The sequence below is a fragment of the Rhinoderma darwinii genome, unplaced genomic scaffold, assembly GCF_050947455.1.
Source record: "Rhinoderma darwinii isolate aRhiDar2 unplaced genomic scaffold, aRhiDar2.hap1 Scaffold_456, whole genome shotgun sequence".
In the NCBI taxonomy this organism is placed as follows: domain Eukaryota; kingdom Metazoa; phylum Chordata; class Amphibia; order Anura; family Rhinodermatidae; genus Rhinoderma; species Rhinoderma darwinii.
The window spans coordinates 224,349-244,804 of NW_027463974.1; the positions used below are offsets into that span (position 1 = coordinate 224,349).

Below are 20,456 nucleotides of genomic sequence, written 5' to 3' on the forward strand. Positions count from 1 at the left end.
TGTGTGTCGTCTGTGTTTCTGTGTTTCCGGCATTTCACATTGGAACACCTCATTCACCTTCCTTGTCTTCTCTCCGCCCTCCCTTTTAGGTAAGTTAAAGAGCTGCACCTGAGCCAGCCACTGATTGATTGATTGATTGATTGATTGATTGATTGATTGATTGATTGATGCAGCACAACAGTCAAATAGTGGAGTGGAGTAGGGGAACAGCAAACAGCCAATAAAGCAGCCCGCCCGCTCGCCTGCCCGCCACAATGGACCTACCTGTGTACACTAGATGGATGTGATGGAATGTACTGTCGTCCCTACATTTCAAGAAGAAGTAAGAATTGCAGTTGCAACAAAGCCTTGCTTGCCTACAAAGAGAGCAGCAATTTGGATTTGTTACTATGTTACCTAGAAGAATAACAAACTGTGCAAGGATGGAGGTTGTAGGAGCAAGGAGAAGTTGTCTGTAAAGTTGGTGGATGCCTATTTTCCATTTTGCAGTCCCTTGTCTCCCTCTTGTGGCCTCCTGGAGGCAACTAGCTGTGCAAAAAAAAGACAGCCTGGCGGCCGGCTGTTGCAGTGTTGCCCTCTCAGGCAACACTGAGTGACTGACTGAGCCTCACCGTCTTATATAAAGTTCAGACGGAACTTTGCACGTGTCATAGTGGAGCCCTCAGGATTCCAGAGCCAGCTTTCTGACATCATAATGGGGCCTCAGAGATAAAAGCCTGGGCCCAGGCAGTGTTGGTCAGTGCTGCTCAGCAGGCAGCACTGGACTGGACTGGATTACAGCTGATACAAGGTGTGAAGGAACAAGGGGTGGCTGTGGGCATGCACTTGCTGCCGCTGCCAGTGTTTATCTGCATGGCAGCAGGGCATTTGGGCGTTGCCAGGAAGGCGTTTTTATGTAGATTCCTCCTCTTTCAGCACTGCATTGTGGTGCAAGCAAAAGAAGCAAATCCTGTCTGGCTTCCTCTCCGGCCTTTATTCACCTCCCGTGTAGCTGTGAGTGTGTGAGCCTGCAGGGCCCCATGGAATTGCCTAGAAGTAGGCTGAATCGCTGCAAGGGCTGAACAGCAGTATCGGGCAGGCTCGGGCAACGCGCGGCCCGTTCGGGTTATCGCTTCTCGGCCTTTTGGCTAAGATCAAGTGTAGTATCTGTTCTTATCAGTTTAATATCTGATACGTCCCCTATCTGGGGACCATATATTAAATGGATTTTTAGAACAGGGAGATGGAAATAGAGCTTGCTCTGTCCACTCCACGCATTGACCTGGTATTGCAGTATTTCCAGGACCGGTGCACCCTTTCCTTATGTGTTGACTAAAAGCAGATTCCAAAAGTGTTTTTTGTCTTTGCTATTGTTTCTGTCTTTCTGAAGGGATCTCCCCTTTTAATCCCATTATTTCAACACCTGTTGGACAATGCATGAGTGATAATGAGCTCATTGATTAAATGCAATTAATGAATAGATTGCCACCTCTTGTTGTGTGTCGTCTGTGTTTCTGTGTTTCCGGCATTTCACATTGGAACACCTCATTCACCTTCCTTGTCTTCTCTCCGCCCTCCCTTTTAGGTAAGTTAAAGAGCTGCACCTGAGCCAGCCACTGATTGATTGATTGATTGATTGATTGATTGATTGATTGATTGATTGATTGATTGATTGATTGATTGATGCAGCACAACAGTCAAATAGTGGAGTGGAGTAGGGGAACAGCAAACAGCCAATAAAGCAGCCCGCCCGCTCGCCTGCCCGCCACAATGGACCTACCTGTGTACACTAGATGGATGTGATGGAATGTACTGTCGTCCCTACATTTCAAGAAGAAGTAAGAATTGCAGTTGCAACAAAGCCTTGCTTGCCTACAAAGAGAGCAGCAATTTGGATTTGTTACTATGTTACCTAGAAGAATAACAAACTGTGCAAGGATGGAGGTTGTAGGAGCAAGGAGAAGTTGTCTGTAAAGTTGGTGGATGCCTATTTTCCATTTTGCAGTCCCTTGTCTCCCTCTTGTGGCCTCCTGGAGGCAACTAGCTGTGCAAAAAAAAGACAGCCTGGCGGCCGGCTGTTGCAGTGTTGCCCTCTCAGGCAACACTGAGTGACTGACTGAGCCTCACCGTCTTATATAAAGTTCAGACGGAACTTTGCACGTGTCATAGTGGAGCCCTCAGGATTCCAGAGCCAGCTTTCTGACATCATAATGGGGCCTCAGAGATAAAAGCCTGGGCCCAGGCAGTGTTGGTCAGTGCTGCTCAGCAGGCAGCACTGGACTGGACTGGATTACAGCTGATACAAGGTGTGAAGGAACAAGGGGTGGCTGTGGGCATGCACTTGCTGCCGCTGCCAGTGTTTATCTGCATGGCAGCAGGGCATTTGGGCGTTGCCAGGAAGGCGTTTTTATGTAGATTCCTCCTCTTTCAGCACTGCATTGTGGCGCAAGCAAAAGAAGCAAATCCTGTCTGGCTTCCTCTCCGGCCTTTATTCACCTCCCGTGTAGCTGTGAGTGTGTGAGCCTGCAGGGCCCCATGGAATTGCCTAGAAGTAGGCTGAATCGCTGCAAGGGCTGAACAGCAGTATCGGGCAGGCTCGGGCAACGCGCGGCCCGTTCGGGTTATCGCTTCTCGGCCTTTTGGCTAAGATCAAGTGTAGTATCTGTTCTTATCAGTTTAATATCTGATACGTCCCCTATCTGGGGACCATATATTAAATGGATTTTTAGAACAGGGAGATGGAAATAGAGCTTGCTCTGTCCACTCCACGCATTGACCTGGTATTGCAGTATTTCCAGGACCGGTGCACCCTTTCCTTATGTGTTGACTAAAAGCAGATTCCAAAAGTGTTTTTTGTCTTTGCTATTGTTTCTGTCTTTCTGAAGGGATCTCCCCTTTTAATCCCATTATTTCAACACCTGTTGGACAATGCATGAGTGATAATGAGCTCATTGATTAAATGCAATTAATGAATAGATTGCCACCTCTTGTTGTGTGTCGTCTGTGTTTCTGTGTTTCCGGCATTTCACATTGGAACACCTCATTCACCTTCCTTGTCTTCTCTCCGCCCTCCCTTTTAGGTAAGTTAAAGAGCTGCACCTGAGCCAGCCACTGATTGATTGATTGATTGATTGATTGATTGATTGATTGATTGCAGCACAACAGTCAAATAGTGGAGTGGAGTAGGGGAACAGCAAACAGCCAATAAAGCAGCCCGCCCGCTCGCCTGCCCGCCACAATGGACCTACCTGTGTACACTAGATGGATGTGATGGAATGTACTGTCGTCCCTACATTTCAAGAAGAAGTAAGAATTGCAGTTGCAACAAAGCCTTGCTTGCCTACAAAGAGAGCAGCAATTTGGATTTGTTACTATGTTACCTAGAAGAATAACAAACTGTGCAAGGATGGAGGTTGTAGGAGCAAGGAGAAGTTGTCTGTAAAGTTGGTGGATGCCTATTTTCCATTTTGCAGTCCCTTGTCTCCCTCTTGTGGCCTCCTGGAGGCAACTAGCTGTGCAAAAAAAAGACAGCCTGGCGGCCGGCTGTTGCAGTGTTGCCCTCTCAGGCAACACTGAGTGACTGACTGAGCCTCACCGTCTTATATAAAGTTCAGACGGAACTTTGCACGTGTCATAGTGGAGCCCTCAGGATTCCAGAGCCAGCTTTCTGACATCATAATGGGGCCTCAGAGATAAAAGCCTGGGCCCAGGCAGTGTTGGTCAGTGCTGCTCAGCAGGCAGCACTGGACTGGACTGGATTACAGCTGATACAAGGTGTGAAGGAACAAGGGGTGGCTGTGGGCATGCACTTGCTGCCGCTGCCAGTGTTTATCTGCATGGCAGCAGGGCATTTGGGCGTTGCCAGGAAGGCGTTTTTATGTAGATTCCTCCTCTTTCAGCACTGCATTGTGGTGCAAGCAAAAGAAGCAAATCCTGTCTGGCTTCCTCTCCGGCCTTTATTCACCTCCCGTGTAGCTGTGAGTGTGTGAGCCTGCAGGGCCCCATGGAATTGCCTAGAAGTAGGCTGAATCGCTGCAAGGGCTGAACAGCAGTATCGGGCAGGCTCGGGCAACGCGCGGCCCGTTCGGGTTATCGCTTCTCGGCCTTTTGGCTAAGATCAAGTGTAGTATCTGTTCTTATCAGTTTAATATCTGATACGTCCCCTATCTGGGGACCATATATTAAATGGATTTTTAGAACAGGGAGATGGAAATAGAGCTTGCTCTGTCCACTCCACGCATTGACCTGGTATTGCAGTATTTCCAGGACCGGTGCACCCTTTCCTTATGTGTTGACTAAAAGCAGATTCCAAAAGTGTTTTTTGTCTTTGCTATTGTTTCTGTCTTTCTGAAGGGATCTCCCCTTTTAATCCCATTATTTCAACACCTGTTGGACAATGCATGAGTGATAATGAGCTCATTGATTAAATGCAATTAATGAATAGATTGCCACCTCTTGTTGTGTGTCGTCTGTGTTTCTGTGTTTCCGGCATTTCACATTGGAACACCTCATTCACCTTCCTTGTCTTCTCTCCGCCCTCCCTTTTAGGTAAGTTAAAGAGCTGCACCTGAGCCAGCCACTGATTGATTGATTGATTGATTGATTGATTGATTGATTGATTGATTGATTGATGCAGCACAACAGTCAAATAGTGGAGTGGAGTAGGGGAACAGCAAACAGCCAATAAAGCAGCCCGCCCGCTCGCCTGCCCGCCACAATGGACCTACCTGTGTACACTAGATGGATGTGATGGAATGTACTGTCGTCCCTACATTTCAAGAAGAAGTAAGAATTGCAGTTGCAACAAAGCCTTGCTTGCCTACAAAGAGAGCAGCAATTTGGATTTGTTACTATGTTACCTAGAAGAATAACAAACTGTGCAAGGATGGAGGTTGTAGGAGCAAGGAGAAGTTGTCTGTAAAGTTGGTGGATGCCTATTTTCCATTTTGCAGTCCCTTGTCTCCCTCTTGTGGCCTCCTGGAGGCAACTAGCTGTGCAAAAAAAAGACAGCCTGGCGGCCGGCTGTTGCAGTGTTGCCCTCTCAGGCAACACTGAGTGACTGACTGAGCCTCACCGTCTTATATAAAGTTCAGACGGAACTTTGCACGTGTCATAGTGGAGCCCTCAGGATTCCAGAGCCAGCTTTCTGACATCATAATGGGGCCTCAGAGATAAAAGCCTGGGCCCAGGCAGTGTTGGTCAGTGCTGCTCAGCAGGCAGCACTGGACTGGACTGGATTACAGCTGATACAAGGTGTGAAGGAACAAGGGGTGGCTGTGGGCATGCACTTGCTGCCGCTGCCAGTGTTTATCTGCATGGCAGCAGGGCATTTGGGCGTTGCCAGGAAGGCGTTTTTATGTAGATTCCTCCTCTTTCAGCACTGCATTGTGGTGCAAGCAAAAGAAGCAAATCCTGTCTGGCTTCCTCTCCGGCCTTTATTCACCTCCCGTGTAGCTGTGAGTGTGTGAGCCTGCAGGGCCCCATGGAATTGCCTAGAAGTAGGCTGAATCGCTGCAAGGGCTGAACAGCAGTATCGGGCAGGCTCGGGCAACGCGCGGCCCGTTCGGGTTATCGCTTCTCGGCCTTTTGGCTAAGATCAAGTGTAGTATCTGTTCTTATCAGTTTAATATCTGATACGTCCCCTATCTGGGGACCATATATTAAATGGATTTTTAGAACAGGGAGATGGAAATAGAGCTTGCTCTGTCCACTCCACGCATTGACCTGGTATTGCAGTATTTCCAGGACCGGTGCACCCTTTCCTTATGTGTTGACTAAAAGCAGATTCCAAAAGTGTTTTTTGTCTTTGCTATTGTTTCTGTCTTTCTGAAGGGATCTCCCCTTTTAATCCCATTATTTCAACACCTGTTGGACAATGCATGAGTGATAATGAGCTCATTGATTAAATGCAATTAATGAATAGATTGCCACCTCTTGTTGTGTGTCGTCTGTGTTTCTGTGTTTCCGGCATTTCACATTGGAACACCTCATTCACCTTCCTTGTCTTCTCTCCGCCCTCCCTTTTAGGTAAGTTAAAGAGCTGCACCTGAGCCAGCCACTGATTGATTGATTGATTGATTGATTGATTGATTGATTGATTGATTGATGCAGCACAACAGTCAAATAGTGGAGTGGAGTAGGGGAACAGCAAACAGCCAATAAAGCAGCCCGCCCGCTCGCCTGCCCGCCACAATGGACCTACCTGTGTACACTAGATGGATGTGATGGAATGTACTGTCGTCCCTACATTTCAAGAAGAAGTAAGAATTGCAGTTGCAACAAAGCCTTGCTTGCCTACAAAGAGAGCAGCAATTTGGATTTGTTACTATGTTACCTAGAAGAATAACAAACTGTGCAAGGATGGAGGTTGTAGGAGCAAGGAGAAGTTGTCTGTAAAGTTGGTGGATGCCTATTTTCCATTTTGCAGTCCCTTGTCTCCCTCTTGTGGCCTCCTGGAGGCAACTAGCTGTGCAAAAAAAAGACAGCCTGGCGGCCGGCTGTTGCAGTGTTGCCCTCTCAGGCAACACTGAGTGACTGACTGAGCCTCACCGTCTTATATAAAGTTCAGACGGAACTTTGCACGTGTCATAGTGGAGCCCTCAGGATTCCAGAGCCAGCTTTCTGACATCATAATGGGGCCTCAGAGATAAAAGCCTGGGCCCAGGCAGTGTTGGTCAGTGCTGCTCAGCAGGCAGCACTGGACTGGACTGGATTACAGCTGATACAAGGTGTGAAGGAACAAGGGGTGGCTGTGGGCATGCACTTGCTGCCGCTGCCAGTGTTTATCTGCATGGCAGCAGGGCATTTGGGCGTTGCCAGGAAGGCGTTTTTATGTAGATTCCTCCTCTTTCAGCACTGCATTGTGGTGCAAGCAAAAGAAGCAAATCCTGTCTGGCTTCCTCTCCGGCCTTTATTCACCTCCCGTGTAGCTGTGAGTGTGTGAGCCTGCAGGGCCCCATGGAATTGCCTAGAAGTAGGCTGAATCGCTGCAAGGGCTGAACAGCAGTATCGGGCAGGCTCGGGCAACGCGCGGCCCGTTCGGGTTATCGCTTCTCGGCCTTTTGGCTAAGATCAAGTGTAGTATCTGTTCTTATCAGTTTAATATCTGATACGTCCCCTATCTGGGGACCATATATTAAATGGATTTTTAGAACAGGGAGATGGAAATAGAGCTTGCTCTGTCCACTCCACGCATTGACCTGGTATTGCAGTATTTCCAGGACCGGTGCACCCTTTCCTTATGTGTTGACTAAAAGCAGATTCCAAAAGTGTTTTTTGTCTTTGCTATTGTTTCTGTCTTTCTGAAGGGATCTCCCCTTTTAATCCCATTATTTCAACACCTGTTGGACAATGCATGAGTGATAATGAGCTCATTGATTAAATGCAATTAATGAATAGATTGCCACCTCTTGTTGTGTGTCGTCTGTGTTTCTGTGTTTCCGGCATTTCACATTGGAACACCTCATTCACCTTCCTTGTCTTCTCTCCGCCCTCCCTTTTAGGTAAGTTAAAGAGCTGCACCTGAGCCAGCCACTGATTGATTGATTGATTGATTGATTGATTGATTGATTGATTGATTGATGCAGCACAACAGTCAAATAGTGGAGTGGAGTAGGGGAACAGCAAACAGCCAATAAAGCAGCCCGCCCGCTCGCCTGCCCGCCACAATGGACCTACCTGTGTACACTAGATGGATGTGATGGAATGTACTGTCGTCCCTACATTTCAAGAAGAAGTAAGAATTGCAGTTGCAACAAAGCCTTGCTTGCCTACAAAGAGAGCAGCAATTTGGATTTGTTACTATGTTACCTAGAAGAATAACAAACTGTGCAAGGATGGAGGTTGTAGGAGCAAGGAGAAGTTGTCTGTAAAGTTGGTGGATGCCTATTTTCCATTTTGCAGTCCCTTGTCTCCCTCTTGTGGCCTCCTGGAGGCAACTAGCTGTGCAAAAAAAAGACAGCCTGGCGGCCGGCTGTTGCAGTGTTGCCCTCTCAGGCAACACTGAGTGACTGACTGAGCCTCACCGTCTTATATAAAGTTCAGACGGAACTTTGCACGTGTCATAGTGGAGCCCTCAGGATTCCAGAGCCAGCTTTCTGACATCATAATGGGGCCTCAGAGATAAAAGCCTGGGCCCAGGCAGTGTTGGTCAGTGCTGCTCAGCAGGCAGCACTGGACTGGACTGGATTACAGCTGATACAAGGTGTGAAGGAACAAGGGGTGGCTGTGGGCATGCACTTGCTGCCGCTGCCAGTGTTTATCTGCATGGCAGCAGGGCATTTGGGCGTTGCCAGGAAGGCGTTTTTATGTAGATTCCTCCTCTTTCAGCACTGCATTGTGGTGCAAGCAAAAGAAGCAAATCCTGTCTGGCTTCCTCTCCGGCCTTTATTCACCTCCCGTGTAGCTGTGAGTGTGTGAGCCTGCAGGGCCCCATGGAATTGCCTAGAAGTAGGCTGAATCGCTGCAAGGGCTGAACAGCAGTATCGGGCAGGCTCGGGCAACGCGCGGCCCGTTCGGGTTATCGCTTCTCGGCCTTTTGGCTAAGATCAAGTGTAGTATCTGTTCTTATCAGTTTAATATCTGATACGTCCCCTATCTGGGGACCATATATTAAATGGATTTTTAGAACAGGGAGATGGAAATAGAGCTTGCTCTGTCCACTCCACGCATTGACCTGGTATTGCAGTATTTCCAGGACCGGTGCACCCTTTCCTTATGTGTTGACTAAAAGCAGATTCCAAAAGTGTTTTTTGTCTTTGCTATTGTTTCTGTCTTTCTGAAGGGATCTCCCCTTTTAATCCCATTATTTCAACACCTGTTGGACAATGCATGAGTGATAATGAGCTCATTGATTAAATGCAATTAATGAATAGATTGCCACCTCTTGTTGTGTGTCGTCTGTGTTTCCGGCATTTCACATTGGAACACCTCATTCACCTTCCTTGTCTTCTCTCCGCCCTCCCTTTTAGGTAAGTTAAAGAGCTGCACCTGAGCCAGCCACTGATTGATTGATTGATTGATTGATTGATTGATTGATTGATTGATTGATTGATTGATTGATTGATTGATGCAGCACAACAGTCAAATAGTGGAGTGGAGTAGGGGAACAGCAAACAGCCAATAAAGCAGCCCGCCCGCTCGCCTGCCCGCCACAATGGACCTACCTGTGTACACTAGATGGATGTGATGGAATGTACTGTCGTCCCTACATTTCAAGAAGAAGTAAGAATTGCAGTTGCAACAAAGCCTTGCTTGCCTACAAAGAGAGCAGCAATTTGGATTTGTTACTATGTTACCTAGAAGAATAACAAACTGTGCAAGGATGGAGGTTGTAGGAGCAAGGAGAAGTTGTCTGTAAAGTTGGTGGATGCCTATTTTCCATTTTGCAGTCCCTTGTCTCCCTCTTGTGGCCTCCTGGAGGCAACTAGCTGTGCAAAAAAAAGACAGCCTGGCGGCCGGCTGTTGCAGTGTTGCCCTCTCAGGCAACACTGAGTGACTGACTGAGCCTCACCGTCTTATATAAAGTTCAGACGGAACTTTGCACGTGTCATAGTGGAGCCCTCAGGATTCCAGAGCCAGCTTTCTGACATCATAATGGGGCCTCAGAGATAAAAGCCTGGGCCCAGGCAGTGTTGGTCAGTGCTGCTCAGCAGGCAGCACTGGACTGGACTGGATTACAGCTGATACAAGGTGTGAAGGAACAAGGGGTGGCTGTGGGCATGCACTTGCTGCCGCTGCCAGTGTTTATCTGCATGGCAGCAGGGCATTTGGGCGTTGCCAGGAAGGCGTTTTTATGTAGATTCCTCCTCTTTCAGCACTGCATTGTGGTGCAAGCAAAAGAAGCAAATCCTGTCTGGCTTCCTCTCCGGCCTTTATTCACCTCCCGTGTAGCTGTGAGTGTGTGAGCCTGCAGGGCCCCATGGAATTGCCTAGAAGTAGGCTGAATCGCTGCAAGGGCTGAACAGCAGTATCGGGCAGGCTCGGGCAACGCGCGGCCCGTTCGGGTTATCGCTTCTCGGCCTTTTGGCTAAGATCAAGTGTAGTATCTGTTCTTATCAGTTTAATATCTGATACGTCCCCTATCTGGGGACCATATATTAAATGGATTTTTAGAACAGGGAGATGGAAATAGAGCTTGCTCTGTCCACTCCACGCATTGACCTGGTATTGCAGTATTTCCAGGACCGGTGCACCCTTTCCTTATGTGTTGACTAAAAGCAGATTCCAAAAGTGTTTTTTGTCTTTGCTATTGTTTCTGTCTTTCTGAAGGGATCTCCCCTTTTAATCCCATTATTTCAACACCTGTTGGACAATGCATGAGTGATAATGAGCTCATTGATTAAATGCAATTAATGAATAGATTGCCACCTCTTGTTGTGTGTCGTCTGTGTTTCTGTGTTTCCGGCATTTCACATTGGAACACCTCATTCACCTTCCTTGTCTTCTCTCCGCCCTCCCTTTTAGGTAAGTTAAAGAGCTGCACCTGAGCCAGCCACTGATTGATTGATTGATTGATTGATTGATTGATTGATTGATTGATTGATTGATTGATTGATGCAGCACAACAGTCAAATAGTGGAGTGGAGTAGGGGAACAGCAAACAGCCAATAAAGCAGCCCGCCCGCTCGCCTGCCCGCCACAATGGACCTACCTGTGTACACTAGATGGATGTGATGGAATGTACTGTCGTCCCTACATTTCAAGAAGAAGTAAGAATTGCAATTGCAACAAAGCCTTGCTTGCCTACAAAGAGAGCAGCAATTTGGATTTGTTACTATGTTACCTAGAAGAATAACAAACTGTGCAAGGATGGAGGTTGTAGGAGCAAGGAGAAGTTGTCTGTAAAGTTGGTGGATGCCTATTTTCCATTTTGCAGTCCCTTGTCTCCCTCTTGTGGCCTCCTGGAGGCAACTAGCTGTGCAAAAAAAAGACAGCCTGGCGGCCGGCTGTTGCAGTGTTGCCCTCTCAGGCAACACTGAGTGACTGACTGAGCCTCACCGTCTTATATAAAGTTCAGACGGAACTTTGCACGTGTCATAGTGGAGCCCTCAGGATTCCAGAGCCAGCTTTCTGACATCATAATGGGGCTTCAGAGATAAAAGCCTGGGCCCAGGCAGTGTTGGTCAGTGCTGCTCAGCAGGCAGCACTGGACTGGACTGGATTACAGCTGATACAAGGTGTGAAGGAACAAGGGGTGGCTGTGGGCATGCACTTGCTGCCGCTGCCAGTGTTTATCTGCATGGCAGCAGGGCATTTGGGCGTTGCCAGGAAGGCGTTTTTATGTAGATTCCTCCTCTTTCAGCACTGCATTGTGGTGCAAGCAAAAGAAGCAAATCCTGTCTGGCTTCCTCTCCGGCCTTTATTCACCTCCCGTGTAGCTGTGAGTGTGTGAGCCTGCAGGGCCCCATGGAATTGCCTAGAAGTAGGCTGAATCGCTGCAAGGGCTGAACAGCAGTATCGGGCAGGCTCGGGCAACGCGCGGCCCGTTCGGGTTATCGCTTCTCGGCCTTTTGGCTAAGATCAAGTGTAGTATCTGTTCTTATCAGTTTAATATCTGATACGTCCCCTATCTGGGGACCATATATTAAATGGATTTTTAGAACAGGGAGATGGAAATAGAGCTTGCTCTGTCCACTCCACGCATTGACCTGGTATTGCAGTATTTCCAGGACCGGTGCACCCTTTCCTTATGTGTTGACTAAAAGCAGATTCCAAAAGTGTTTTTTGTCTTTGCTATTGTTTCTGTCTTTCTGAAGGGATCTCCCCTTTTAATCCCATTATTTCAACACCTGTTGGACAATGCATGAGTGATAATGAGCTCATTGATTAAATGCAATTAATGAATAGATTGCCACCTCTTGTTGTGTGTCGTCTGTGTTTCTGTGTTTCCGGCATTTCACATTGGAACACCTCATTCACCTTCCTTGTCTTCTCTCCGCCCTCCCTTTTAGGTAAGTTAAAGAGCTGCACCTGAGCCAGCCACTGATTGATTGATTGATTGATTGATTGATTGATTGATTGATTGATTGATTGATTGATGCAGCACAACAGTCAAATAGTGGAGTGGAGTAGGGGAACAGCAAACAGCCAATAAAGCAGCCCGCCCGCTCGCCTGCCCGCCACAATGGACCTACCTGTGTACACTAGATGGATGTGATGGAATGTACTGTCGTCCCTACATTTCAAGAAGAAGTAAGAATTGCAGTTGCAACAAAGCCTTGCTTGCCTACAAAGAGAGCAGCAATTTGGATTTGTTACTATGTTACCTAGAAGAATAACAAACTGTGCAAGGATGGAGGTTGTAGGAGCAAGGAGAAGTTGTCTGTAAAGTTGGTGGATGCCTATTTTCCATTTTGCAGTCCCTTGTCTCCCTCTTGTGGCCTCCTGGAGGCAACTAGCTGTGCAAAAAAAAGACAGCCTGGCGGCCGGCTGTTGCAGTGTTGCCCTCTCAGGCAACACTGAGTGACTGACTGAGCCTCACCGTCTTATATAAAGTTCAGACGGAACTTTGCACGTGTCATAGTGGAGCCCTCAGGATTCCAGAGCCAGCTTTCTGACATCATAATGGGGCCTCAGAGATAAAAGCCTGGGCCCAGGCAGTGTTGGTCAGTGCTGCTCAGCAGGCAGCACTGGACTGGACTGGATTACAGCTGATACAAGGTGTGAAGGAACAAGGGGTGGCTGTGGGCATGCACTTGCTGCCGCTGCCAGTGTTTATCTGCATGGCAGCAGGGCATTTGGGCGTTGCCAGGAAGGCGTTTTTATGTAGATTCCTCCTCTTTCAGCACTGCATTGTGGTGCAAGCAAAAGAAGCAAATCCTGTCTGGCTTCCTCTCCGGCCTTTATTCACCTCCCGTGTAGCTGTGAGTGTGTGAGCCTGCAGGGCCCCATGGAATTGCCTAGAAGTAGGCTGAATCGCTGCAAGGGCTGAACAGCAGTATCGGGCAGGCTCGGGCAACGCGCGGCCCGTTCGGGTTATCGCTTCTCGGCCTTTTGGCTAAGATCAAGTGTAGTATCTGTTCTTATCAGTTTAATATCTGATACGTCCCCTATCTGGGGACCATATATTAAATGGATTTTTAGAACAGGGAGATGGAAATAGAGCTTGCTCTGTCCACTCCACGCATTGACCTGGTATTGCAGTATTTCCAGGACCGGTGCACCCTTTCCTTATGTGTTGACTAAAAGCAGATTCCAAAAGTGTTTTTTGTCTTTGCTATTGTTTCTGTCTTTCTGAAGGGATCTCCCCTTTTAATCCCATTATTTCAACACCTGTTGGACAATGCATGAGTGATAATGAGCTCATTGATTAAATGCAATTAATGAATAGATTGCCACCTCTTGTTGTGTGTCGTCTGTGTTTCTGTGTTTCCGGCATTTCACATTGGAACACCTCATTCACCTTCCTTGTCTTCTCTCCGCCCTCCCTTTTAGGTAAGTTAAAGAGCTGCACCTGAGCCAGCCACTGATTGATTGATTGATTGATTGATTGATTGATTGATTGATTGATGCAGCACAACAGTCAAATAGTGGAGTGGAGTAGGGGAACAGCAAACAGCCAATAAAGCAGCCCGCCCGCTCGCCTGCCCGCCACAATGGACCTACCTGTGTACACTAGATGGATGTGATGGAATGTACTGTCGTCCCTACATTTCAAGAAGAAGTAAGAATTGCAGTTGCAACAAAGCCTTGCTTGCCTACAAAGAGAGCAGCAATTTGGATTTGTTACTATGTTACCTAGAAGAATAACAAACTGTGCAAGGATGGAGGTTGTAGGAGCAAGGAGAAGTTGTCTGTAAAGTTGGTGGATGCCTATTTTCCATTTTGCAGTCCCTTGTCTCCCTCTTGTGGCCTCCTGGAGGCAACTAGCTGTGCAAAAAAAAGACAGCCTGGCGGCCGGCTGTTGCAGTGTTGCCCTCTCAGGCAACACTGAGTGACTGACTGAGCCTCACCGTCTTATATAAAGTTCAGACGGAACTTTGCACGTGTCATAGTGGAGCCCTCAGGATTCCAGAGCCAGCTTTCTGACATCATAATGGGGCCTCAGAGATAAAAGCCTGGGCCCAGGCAGTGTTGGTCAGTGCTGCTCAGCAGGCAGCACTGGACTGGACTGGATTACAGCTGATACAAGGTGTGAAGGAACAAGGGGTGGCTGTGGGCATGCACTTGCTGCCGCTGCCAGTGTTTATCTGCATGGCAGCAGGGCATTTGGGCGTTGCCAGGAAGGCGTTTTTATGTAGATTCCTCCTCTTTCAGCACTGCATTGTGGTGCAAGCAAAAGAAGCAAATCCTGTCTGGCTTCCTCTCCGGCCTTTATTCACCTCCCGTGTAGCTGTGAGTGTGTGAGCCTGCAGGGCCCCATGGAATTGCCTAGAAGTAGGCTGAATCGCTGCAAGGGCTGAACAGCAGTATCGGGCAGGCTCGGGCAACGCGCGGCCCGTTCGGGTTATCGCTTCTCGGCCTTTTGGCTAAGATCAAGTGTAGTATCTGTTCTTATCAGTTTAATATCTGATACGTCCCCTATCTGGGGACCATATATTAAATGGATTTTTAGAACAGGGAGATGGAAATAGAGCTTGCTCTGTCCACTCCACGCATTGACCTGGTATTGCAGTATTTCCAGGACCGGTGCACCCTTTCCTTATGTGTTGACTAAAAGCAGATTCCAAAAGTGTTTTTTGTCTTTGCTATTGTTTCTGTCTTTCTGAAGGGATCTCCCCTTTTAATCCCATTATTTCAACACCTGTTGGACAATGCATGAGTGATAATGAGCTCATTGATTAAATGCAATTAATGAATAGATTACCACCTCTTGTTGTGTGTCGTCTGTGTTTCTGTGTTTCCGGCATTTCACATTGGAACACCTCATTCACCTTCCTTGTCTCCTCTCCGCCCTCCCTTTTAGGTAAGTTAAAGAGCTGCACCTGAGCCAGCCACTGATTGATTGATTGATTGATTGATTGATTGATTGATTGATTGATTGATTGATTGATGCAGCACAACAGTCAAATAGTGGAGTGGAGTAGGGGAACAGCAAACAGCCAATAAAGCAGCCCGCCCGCTCGCCTGCCCGCCACAATGGACCTACCTGTGTACACTAGATGGATGTGATGGAATGTACTGTCGTCCCTACATTTCAAGAAGAAGTAAGAATTGCAGTTGCAACAAAGCCTTGCTTGCCTACAAAGAGAGCAGCAATTTGGATTTGTTACTATGTTACCTAGAAGAATAACAAACTGTGCAAGGATGGAGGTTGTAGGAGCAAGGAGAAGTTGTCTGTAAAGTTGGTGGATGCCTATTTTCCATTTTGCAGTCCCTTGTCTCCCTCTTGTGGCCTCCTGGAGGCAACTAGCTGTGCAAAAAAAAGACAGCCTGGCGGCCGGCTGTTGCAGTGTTGCCCTCTCAGGCAACACTGAGTGACTGACTGAGCCTCACCGTCTTATATAAAGTTCAGACGGAACTTTGCACGTGTCATAGTGGAGCCCTCAGGATTCCAGAGCCAGCTTTCTGACATCATAATGGGGCCTCAGAGATAAAAGCCTGGGCCCAGGCAGTGTTGGTCAGTGCTGCTCAGCAGGCAGCACTGGACTGGACTGGATTACAGCTGATACAAGGTGTGAAGGAACAAGGGGTGGCTGTGGGCATGCACTTGCTGCCGCTGCCAGTGTTTATCTGCATGGCAGCAGGGCATTTGGGCGTTGCCAGGAAGGCGTTTTTATGTAGATTCCTCCTCTTTCAGCACTGCATTGTGGTGCAAGCAAAAGAAGCAAATCCTGTCTGGCTTCCTCTCCGGCCTTTATTCACCTCCCGTGTAGCTGTGAGTGTGTGAGCCTGCAGGGCCCCATGGAATTGCCTAGAAGTAGGCTGAATCGCTGCAAGGGCTGAACAGCAGTATCGGGCAGGCTCGGGCAACGCGCGGCCCGTTCGGGTTATCGCTTCTCGGCCTTTTGGCTAAGATCAAGTGTAGTATCTGTTCTTATCAGTTTAATATCTGATACGTCCCCTATCTGGGGACCATATATTAAATGGATTTTTAGAACAGGGAGATGGAAATAGAGCTTGCTCTGTCCACTCCACGCATTGACCTGGTATTGCAGTATTTCCAGGACCGGTGCACCCTTTCCTTATGTGTTGACTAAAAGCAGATTCCAAAAGTGTTTTTTGTCTTTGCTATTGTTTCTGTCTTTCTGAAGGGATCTCCCCTTTTAATCCCATTATTTCAACACCTGTTGGACAATGCATGAGTGATAATGAGCTCATTGATTAAATGCAATTAATGAATAGATTGCCACCTCTTGTTGTGTGTCGTCTGTGTTTCTGTGTTTCCGGCATTTCACATTGGAACACCTCATTCACCTTCCTTGTCTTCTCTCCGCCCTCCCTTTTAGGTAAGTTAAAGAGCTGCACCTGAGCCAGCCACTGATTGATTGATTGATTGATTGATTGATTGATTGATTGATTGATTGATTGATTGATTGATTGATGCAGCACAACAGTCAAATAGTGGAGTGGAGTAGGGGAACAGCAAACAGCCAATAAAGCAGCCCGCCCGCTCGCCTGCCCGCCACAATGGACCTACCTGTGTACACTAGATGGATGTGATGGAATGTACTGTCGTCCCTACATTTCAAGAAGAAGTAAGAATTGCAGTTGCAACAAAGCCTTGCTTGCCTACAAAGAGAGCAGCAATTTGGATTTGTTACTATGTTACCTAGAAGAATAACAAACTGTGCAAGGATGGAGGTTGTAGGAGCAAGGAGAAGTTGTCTGTAAAGTTGGTGGATGCCTATTTTCCATTTTGCAGTCCCTTGTCTCCCTCTTGTGGCCTCCTGGAGGCAACTAGCTGTGCAAAAAAAAGACAGCCTGGCGGCCGGCTGTTGCAGTGTTGCCCTCTCAGGCAACACTGAGTGACTGACTGAGCCTCACCGTCTTATATAAAGTTCAGACGGAACTTTGCACGTGTCATAGTGGAGCCCTCAGGATTCCAGAGCCAGCTTTCTGACATCATAATGGGGCCTCAGAGATAAAAGCCTGGGCCCAGGCAGTGTTGGTCAGTGCTGCTCAGCAGGCAGCACTGGACTGGACTGGATTACAGCTGATACAAGGTGTGAAGGAACAAGGGGTGGCTGTGGGCATGCACTTGCTGCCGCTGCCAGTGTTTATCTGCATGGCAGCAGGGCATTTGGGCGTTGCCAGGAAGGCGTTTTTATGTAGATTCCTCCTCTTTCAGCACTGCATTGTGGTGCAAGCAAAAGAAGCAAATCCTGTCTGGCTTCCTCTCCGGCCTTTATTCACCTCCCGTGTAGCTGTGAGTGTGTGAGCCTGCAGGGCCCCATGGAATTGCCTAGAAGTAGGCTGAATCGCTGCAAGGGCTGAACAGCAGTATCGGGCAGGCTCGGGCAACGCGCGGCCCGTTCGGGTTATCGCTTCTCGGCCTTTTGGCTAAGATCAAGTGTAGTATCTGTTCTTATCAGTTTAATATCTGATACGTCCCCTATCTGGGGACCATATATTAAATGGATTTTTAGAACAGGGAGATGGAAATAGAGCTTGCTCTGTCCACTCCACGCATTGACCTGGTATTGCAGTATTTCCAGGACCGGTGCACCCTTTCCTTATGTGTTGACTAAAAGCAGATTCCAAAAGTGTTTTTTGTCTTTGCTATTGTTTCTGTCTTTCTGAAGGGATCTCCCCTTTTAATCCCATTATTTCAACACCTGTTGGACAATGCATGAGTGATAATGAGCTCATTGATTAAATGCAATTAATGAATAGATTGCCACCTCTTGTTGTGTGTCGTCTGTGTTTCTGTGTTTCCGGCATTTCACATTGGAACACCTCATTCACCTTCCTTGTCTCCTCTCCGCCCTCCCTTTTAGGTAAGTTAAAGAGCTGCACCTGAGCCAGCCACTGATTGATTGATTGATTGATTGATTGATTGATTGATTGATTGATTGATGCAGCACAACAGTCAAATAGTGGAGTGGAGTAGGGGAACAGCAAACAGCCAATAAAGCAGCCCGCCCGCTCGCCTGCCCGCCACAATGGACCTACCTGTGTACACTAGATGGATGTGATGGAATGTACTGTCGTCCCTACATTTCAAGAAGAAGTAAGAATTGCAGTTGCAACAAAGCCTTGCTTGCCTACAAAGAGAGCAGCAATTTGGATTTGTTACTATGTTACCTAGAAGAATAACAAACTGTGCAAGGATGGAGGTTGTAGGAGCAAGGAGAAGTTGTCTGTAAAGTTGGTGGATGCCTATTTTCCATTTTGCAGTCCCTTGTCTCCCTCTTGTGGCCTCCTGGAGGCAACTAGCTGTGCAAAAAAAAGACAGCCTGGCGGCCGGCTGTTGCAGTGTTGCCCTCTCAGGCAACACTGAGTGACTGACTGAGCCTCACCGTCTTATATAAAGTTCAGACGGAACTTTGCACGTGTCATAGTGGAGCCCTCAGGATTCCAGAGCCAGCTTTCTGACATCATAATGGGGCCTCAGAGATAAAAGCCTGGGCCCAGGCAGTGTTGGTCAGTGCTGCTCAGCAGGCAGCACTGGACTGGACTGGATTACAGCTGATACAAGGTGTGAAGGAACAAGGGGTGGCTGTGGGCATGCACTTGCTGCCGCTGCCAGTGTTTATCTGCATGGCAGCAGGGCATTTGGGCGTTGCCAGGAAGGCGTTTTTATGTAGATTCCTCCTCTTTCAGCACTGCATTGTGGTGCAAGCAAAAGAAGCAAATCCTGTCTGGCTTCCTCTCCGGCCTTTATTCACCTCCCGTGTAGCTGTGAGTGTGTGAGCCTGCAGGGCCCCATGGAATTGCCTAGAAGTAGGCTGAATCGCTGCAAGGGCTGAACAGCAGTATCGGGCAGGCTCGGGCAACGCGCGGCCCGTTCGGGTTATCGCTTCTCGGCCTTTTGGCTAAGATCAAGTGTAGTATCTGTTCTTATCAGTTTAATATCTGATACGTCCCCTATCTGGGGACCATATATTAAATGGATTTTTAGAACAGGGAGATGGAAATAGAGCTTGCTCTGTCCACTCCACGCATTGACCTGGTATTGCAGTATTTCCAGGACCGGTGCACCCTTTCCTTATGTGTTGACTAAAAGCAGATTCCAAAAGTGTTTTTTGTCTTTGCTATTGTTTCTGTCTTTCTGAAGGGATCTCCCCTTTTAATCCCATTATTTCAACACCTGTTGGACAATGCATGAGTGATAATGAGCTCATTGATTAAATGCAATTAATGAATAGATTGCCACCTCTTGTTGTGTGTCGTCTGTGTTTCTGTGTTTCCGGCATTTCACATTGGAACACCTCATTCACCTTCCTTGTCTCCTCTCCGCCCTCCCTTTTAGGTAAGTTAAAGAGCTGCACCTGAGCCAGCCACTGATTGATTGATTGATTGATTGATTGATTGATTGATTGATTGATTGATTGATTGATTGATTGATTGATTGATGCAGCACAACAGTCAAATAGTGGAGTGGAGTAGGGGAACAGCAAACAGCCAATAAAGCAGCCCGCCCGCTCGCCTGCCCGCCACAATGGACCTACCTGTGTACACTAGATGGATGTGATGGAATGTACTGTCGTCCCTACATTTCAAGAAGAAGTAAGAATTGCAGTTGCAACAAAGCCTTGCTTGCCTACAAAGAGAGCAGCAATTTGGATTTGTTACTATGTTACCTAGAAGAATAACAAACTGTGCAAGGATGGAGGTTGTAGGAGCAAGGAGAAGTTGTCTGTAAAGTTGGTGGATGCCTATTTTCCATTTTGCAGTCCCTTGTCTCCCTCTTGTGGCCTCCTGGAGGCAACTAGCTGTGCAAAAAAAAGACAGCCTGGCGGCCGGCTGTTGCAGTGTTGCCCTCTCAGGCAACACTGAGTGACTGACTGAGCCTCACCGTCTTATATAAAGTTCAGACGGAACTTTGCACGTGTCATAGTGGAGCCCTCAGGATTCCAGAGCCAGCTTTCTGACATCATAATGGGGCCTCAGAGATAAAAGCCTGGGCCCAGGCAGTGTTGGTCAGTGCTGCTCAGCAGGCAGCACTGGACTGGACTGGATTACAGCTGATACAAGGTGTGAAGGAACAAGGGGTGGCTGTGGGCATGCACTTGCTGCCGCTGCCAGTGTTTATCTGCATGGCAGCAGGGCATTTGGGCGTTGCCAGGAAGGCGTTTTTATGTAGATTCCTCCTCTTTCAGCACTGCATTGTGGTGCAAGCAAAAGAAGCAAATCCTGTCTGGCTTCCTCTCCGGCCTTTATTCACCTCCCGTGTAGCTGTGAGTGTGTGAGCCTGCAGGGCCCCATGGAATTGCCTAGAAGTAGGCTGAATCGCTGCAAGGGCTGAACAGCAGTATCGGGCAGGCTCGGGCAACGCGCGGCCCGTTCGGGTTATCGCTTCTCGGCCTTTTGGCTAAGATCAAGTGTAGTATCTGTTCTTATCAGTTTAATATCTGATACGTCCCCTATCTGGG

At 47.9% G+C, this 20,456-nt stretch overlaps 13 non-coding genes and 1 pseudogene across 13 annotated transcripts; all 14 read left to right on the plus strand.

Annotated features, from left to right (window-relative positions):
• The first annotated feature begins 1,107 nt into the window (after positions 1 to 1,107).
• Positions 1,108 to 1,298, plus strand: LOC142717525 (U2 spliceosomal RNA). Its single transcript, XR_012871899.1, has one exon. It is a non-coding gene; the product is annotated as a U2 spliceosomal RNA (small nuclear RNA).
• A 1,304-nt stretch (positions 1,299 to 2,602) lies between these two features.
• On the plus strand, positions 2,603 to 2,793 carry LOC142717526 (U2 spliceosomal RNA). The gene has a single exon (XR_012871900.1). It is a non-coding gene; the product is annotated as a U2 spliceosomal RNA (small nuclear RNA).
• A 1,277-nt stretch (positions 2,794 to 4,070) lies between these two features.
• LOC142717527 (U2 spliceosomal RNA) lies at positions 4,071 to 4,261 on the plus strand. The gene has a single exon (XR_012871901.1). It is a non-coding gene; the product is annotated as a U2 spliceosomal RNA (small nuclear RNA).
• Positions 4,262 to 5,549: 1,288 nt separating this feature from the next.
• Positions 5,550 to 5,740, plus strand: LOC142717528 (U2 spliceosomal RNA). The gene has a single exon (XR_012871902.1). It is a non-coding gene; the product is annotated as a U2 spliceosomal RNA (small nuclear RNA).
• A 1,284-nt stretch (positions 5,741 to 7,024) lies between these two features.
• LOC142717531 (U2 spliceosomal RNA) lies at positions 7,025 to 7,215 on the plus strand. The gene has a single exon (XR_012871903.1). It is a non-coding gene; the product is annotated as a U2 spliceosomal RNA (small nuclear RNA).
• Positions 7,216 to 8,499: 1,284 nt separating this feature from the next.
• Positions 8,500 to 8,690, plus strand: LOC142717532 (U2 spliceosomal RNA). The gene has a single exon (XR_012871904.1). It is a non-coding gene; the product is annotated as a U2 spliceosomal RNA (small nuclear RNA).
• Positions 8,691 to 9,986: 1,296 nt separating this feature from the next.
• Positions 9,987 to 10,177, plus strand: LOC142717533 (U2 spliceosomal RNA). Its single transcript, XR_012871905.1, has one exon. It is a non-coding gene; the product is annotated as a U2 spliceosomal RNA (small nuclear RNA).
• Positions 10,178 to 11,473: 1,296 nt separating this feature from the next.
• LOC142717535 (U2 spliceosomal RNA) lies at positions 11,474 to 11,664 on the plus strand. The gene has a single exon (XR_012871908.1). It is a non-coding gene; the product is annotated as a U2 spliceosomal RNA (small nuclear RNA).
• Positions 11,665 to 12,956: 1,292 nt separating this feature from the next.
• Positions 12,957 to 13,147, plus strand: LOC142717536 (U2 spliceosomal RNA). Its single transcript, XR_012871909.1, has one exon. It is a non-coding gene; the product is annotated as a U2 spliceosomal RNA (small nuclear RNA).
• A 1,280-nt stretch (positions 13,148 to 14,427) lies between these two features.
• LOC142717537 (U2 spliceosomal RNA) lies at positions 14,428 to 14,618 on the plus strand. Its single transcript, XR_012871910.1, has one exon. It is a non-coding gene; the product is annotated as a U2 spliceosomal RNA (small nuclear RNA).
• A 1,292-nt stretch (positions 14,619 to 15,910) lies between these two features.
• On the plus strand, positions 15,911 to 16,101 carry LOC142717538 (U2 spliceosomal RNA). Its single transcript, XR_012871911.1, has one exon. It is a non-coding gene; the product is annotated as a U2 spliceosomal RNA (small nuclear RNA).
• A 1,300-nt stretch (positions 16,102 to 17,401) lies between these two features.
• LOC142717539 (U2 spliceosomal RNA) lies at positions 17,402 to 17,592 on the plus strand. Its single transcript, XR_012871912.1, has one exon. It is a non-coding gene; the product is annotated as a U2 spliceosomal RNA (small nuclear RNA).
• Positions 17,593 to 18,876: 1,284 nt separating this feature from the next.
• LOC142717542 (U2 spliceosomal RNA) lies at positions 18,877 to 19,067 on the plus strand. The gene has a single exon (XR_012871914.1). It is a non-coding gene; the product is annotated as a U2 spliceosomal RNA (small nuclear RNA).
• Positions 19,068 to 20,375: 1,308 nt separating this feature from the next.
• LOC142717557 (U2 spliceosomal RNA) lies at positions 20,376 to 20,456 on the plus strand (annotated as a pseudogene; the record flags this gene model as incomplete).